Below are 4,842 nucleotides of genomic sequence, written 5' to 3' on the forward strand. Positions count from 1 at the left end.
AAAGATTACCTTAGTGTTTCATTGTAGAGTTAGATGATATCTCAAGTAAGAACAAAGCACATATGTTTATTTAAGAGATCTTCAAGAATTCACCAACTATAACGAAATCTTATTCAAAATTAATCAATCTATGTTATTTAATAATCAGTAATGTTATCAAACCTCTAGTTGTGATCATATCAGAGATTTGATAGGTATTTGTTATACAACTTTCTAGTTAACAACATTCTGTCTAATGGTTACAGTTTCATAAATAGTTTACGGAACTCCATAGATATGCATGTATATGTATATATAACTATTAGCTTGTTTGTTTGAATGTTATGCTTTCAAGATATCTCTCGTAACTTTACTCAAGCATAATTCAGTTTTTTTTCATGGTCCATATCATCTGGTTATCTCATAGACATATATATATATATATATGGATTATCAGAAGGTTTAACTGTCATTTACTATACCCAAATAGTTTATATATAAAGATAATACAATGTCAAATGAAATGTTTTATTGATACAATGTTATTACGGAATTAAACGGAATTCGATTATTCACTTTATGATAAACTCATCAGAAACATTGTTTCATATAAGTAGTATATATATATATATCGATGGATATAGTAAGGGAAATGTCATAATTTCATTTATCAGATTAACTCTAATATTTGAATAAACCATTGGAATAAATGAAGCCATATGTCCTTTTTTTTGTTGTTGTTTTTGTTCCGATTGTTCATTTTGGATGTTATCCAGTTAGTGATAACAACAGTAATGGGTAATAATAGCGATGAAATTCAGGGAATGAATATTAACCACATTAATTTGATTTTTACAATGTAGTAAAGTTATATCAATGTAAAATATACAAAAGAAAATCAGTCAATGAAAGTTTTCCTTAGAATGTTAGGTTTAATGTCCTCATAAAAATAGATTTACAGTCTGAAGTACAAAGATTTCTTCCTAGTTGAACATTATAAAAAGATTTCATTTAAACGTTTATCATATACATGATTCAAATTATGAACATAAAAAGAGTATCAGAAGGTGGTTTAATATAGATTTTAATAATTTTACATAGTTGAGATCATGAGTCAATTGAAACTAGATCACCATGGAAAACCTGGAAGTACTGAACGGCCGTTTCGTTCTATTGTGCGACTCCTCAGCAATCCGTCCGTGTTAAAATATGTATGTCTGATTCAGACTGCCTCAACATAGACCTTTGCTTATGGGTTCGTTTTAGAATAAATTAGCTGTGCATCCAGCTGACGATTTCTGAATAGGACGAAATGAGCTTCTTGGTTTTTACTGTTAGTTACAATACATCTAATTTGAATAAGGCAAACGCTTACAAATTATAATAACATGCTTAAAAGTAGTGAGCTATAGTTCATAATAAAAACAGCATAATTCCTCATTCAAATCAGTTTGTCCTTTTTGTCTGCTCGAATTCACTATGGTTTATTTAGATCAACTAAATAATGAAAATACTGAAATCTCCACAAACCCCCTTCTGATTATAATCATATGCTCACCAGTGACCGACTTCAAGAGGTACTTCCTGGAGATCTAGTGAGAAGCAGTGACCAGTGGAGTTCATACCACGTCTGTTGTGAGATAGAAATTCACTGAAGACAATTGGCGAACGGTTGGTCAAACTTCGTGGATTGGTTGGAGTTAAACATAAACAACATGGGATGCCGGCTCAGTGGTCTATCAGTTAAGTGCTCTGGCTCGAGACTGGAAGGTCCTGAGTTCGAATCTCCTGAGGCGGGGTCGTGGATGAGCAGTGCTGAGGAGTCCCACAATAGGACGAAACGGCCGACCAGTGCTTCCAGGTTTTCCCTGGTGGTCTAGCTTCAATTGACTCAGGCTTTTAACAATGAAAATAATGAAATCTCCGCAAAACGTCTTCTGATAAATAATATAATGTTGAATGTCAACTATGTTTAACTTGTTTATAACAACAGGTAAGGTATTAAATCGAGTCAAACCATGTTATGAACCGTTCATATTAAGACCATATCATATATTTACAACATAAAAAAATCAAGTATATTTTTTGAGCATATATTATTCTTTCAACTGGACTGCATTATCAAGCGCTTATTATAGAAGTGTAAATTAATGATATCCAGAAAGATAATGAGAACTTCACGACTAAACAAACCAACTTAGAGAATAAATAACTCTAAAAATCCCATCCTGAACCAAAGGTATTTCCCACCATCACAAAACTGGACACTATCTATCTATCGATTTCTGAGTATTGATAAGTGGTAGCCGAATGAGGAGTTCCAACGAATTATAGTTAGTTTAGCAGGGGAATAAATCACTTATTTATGTTTGTTTTGATTATTTTTAATGAAAAGGTAAAGGAAGGTCTTTGTAAATTTTTAACAGATTAATTTATATCCAACCACATGGAATCACTAGTAATTTCCATTTCACTAGTAAAATACAAAGTTTTCTTTTGTATAACTATAATACGAATGTGGATAGTGGCTAGCGGTGGAATCCAGGAATCGCGTTTCATCCTGTTCGGGACTCGTCAGTTGAATGTTCTTGAATCCAAGAGTTGAAGTTCACTCTGGGACTCGAACCCAGTACTGTTCGCTTCGAACGCCACTGCGTTATCCACTCAGCTACTTGTGCAATAGAGTGAAGTTTAAATTCAATTAGCATTGTTTGTTTGGATCTTCCCATTGATGTTTTGGACTGCAACTGCAACTGCCTCGATATAGCATTAATTAACAAGCATTGTAAGCAAAGATGGATAGTGGCTAACAGTGGAATCCAGTTCGACGCGCATTTCGTCCTATTTGGCTATATCAAGGCAATACTCACAGTATGTACATATGCCAATAAGAGACTGATCAGTTGCAGTCCTAAACATCAATGGGAAGATTCAAACAAGCAATACTAAGTGAATTTATAATGCAAATGATTTATTTTTATACCTCCAGTTAAATATAATAAATTTAAAAGCAAAAATGTACCTCTTAAACTCATCAAATTGAAAGTTATTATTAATTTAAGCGGCCACCATATTTCAGTTTGATGAATTGACCAACTCAACAATTAACTTAAAAAGAGGACATCAGTTATGTTTCGAACTAGATATTATTCAATTATAGAATTTACAAACTCTGACCATTGAATGCCAACTCATATTTCTCTGTTATGAACTGAATTTTATATCTGGTGTAGTCGAGGGTTAACACTGACGAATAGAGATTTTTATGCCAACGACTAAACAACTTTTCAAGGCTTCATAATTTTCATTTGTACCTTAATCGATCCTATGTCGTGACATAAGCCACTTATAAATTAAGTTAGTTCCCAAACTAAAATAACACTGAAGTAATGAAATATTTTATCATTATCTTAAGAACAGGATACAGACTGAATTAGAAGTATTAGAAGTAGAAAAGGAAGATTTAAGCTTGAAGATAATCATTCCAGCCAATAAATTTTGTCGTATATCAAAAGAAGATCTTGAATAATCATGTATAATGTCAATCAAACTATTTACTTTTAAGAAAAAAATTCCTTCATAGTAACCAGTCAGCTTTAATATTCCTAAATGTAAAACTGCAAAGAATACTATTTCTGAAGTATATTAGTAAATCACAGCTACTTAAAACCGACCAACCACACACATACACATGTACAACCAGTTTCTATGAATGCAGTAAACTGGAAGAAAAATAAATAATACCACTGAATAGATTAATAGTTTGAAAATGATAAATTCAATGATTATTCTGAAAACCATTAAGTTAAAAATTTATTAGAGTCAATGTAAAAACAAACACTCATTCTTTTTAAACTGATTATCATCAAATAGAATAAAATACTAATGCCTACAAGCTATTGGCTATCTGAAATTAGTAGCTAACTGCAGAAGTTGATGGCTTTTAAAGTGAAAGTTACTGGGTTCGAGTCGCTGAGTGAACATCAATTCTTGGATGCAACTATAACCAGTTGACGAGTCCAAAAGAAGACGGAATGCTCGTCCCGGATTCCACTGCTAGCCACCATCCATCTTTGCTTATAATTATTAAGTTTGTTTGGAAAACTGATCAATATTTTAAGTGATACGGTATTCATTATTATGTTTGTATGTAGCCTATGTACCATAAATTTACTTCCGACTAGATCAGGCAAATGCCAAAAATACACAGGGGGAGAGGTCATCCTGAACATGTTTTGATGGTTGCTCAAAGTGACCAGAAAACTCCGCATCTTGTAAGCACCTTCACTGAAGAGGACTACATCGTATGAGCGTTTCTAAGTCAACGAGGGGATCTTATGATAGGACATCAATTCCTAAGACCTTAGACGATGAAAACGTTACCTCCATAACAATTTCTTCGACAAAAATGGAGAAAGATGGCAACCCAGATGAACACATGAATTTGGCTATTTTGAAGATAGTTCACCATAAGCTTTTACTCGACCGATAAAAGTTGAGTAGAGATCCTTCACAAGATTTATGCGCTTCGCTGGTGAGGATTATAGTGACAAACAGAGTTTAATGTTATCTTTTTTTATTATTATTATTATTAGCTTTATTCAATATTATATTTTTGGTACAATATAGAATTCTCAGCACAAAGTACTTCAATAAGTTTCGGTTTCTTACTTCTTCGTCCTTCCTGACGATAAATATTGAGTGATCGCCAGTTAGAAGTTAGCAGCCCAGTCAATCGACATCTGGATAATGTACATTCTTCTCGCTGCATATTGCCAGCAACCACGATATCTCTGATTAAGCCTTCTGTAACCTTTACAGCGAAAGGTCTTACACTTTTCAGAAACCCACGAAATTGATTCC

At 33.1% G+C, this 4,842-nt stretch overlaps 1 non-coding gene across 1 annotated transcript; it reads right to left on the minus strand.

The window, feature by feature from the left end:
• Positions 1 to 2,584: 2,584 nt before the first annotated feature.
• Smp_tRNA_01867_Pseudo_TCG.1.1 lies at positions 2,585 to 2,656 on the minus strand. The gene has a single exon. It is a non-coding gene (tRNA).
• Between the last annotated feature and the right edge of the window lie 2,186 nt (positions 2,657 to 4,842).

The sequence above is a fragment of the Schistosoma mansoni genome (assembly GCF_000237925.1).
Source record: "Schistosoma mansoni, WGS project CABG00000000 data, supercontig 0137, strain Puerto Rico, whole genome shotgun sequence".
Lineage (NCBI taxonomy): Eukaryota > Metazoa > Platyhelminthes > Trematoda > Strigeidida > Schistosomatidae > Schistosoma > Schistosoma mansoni.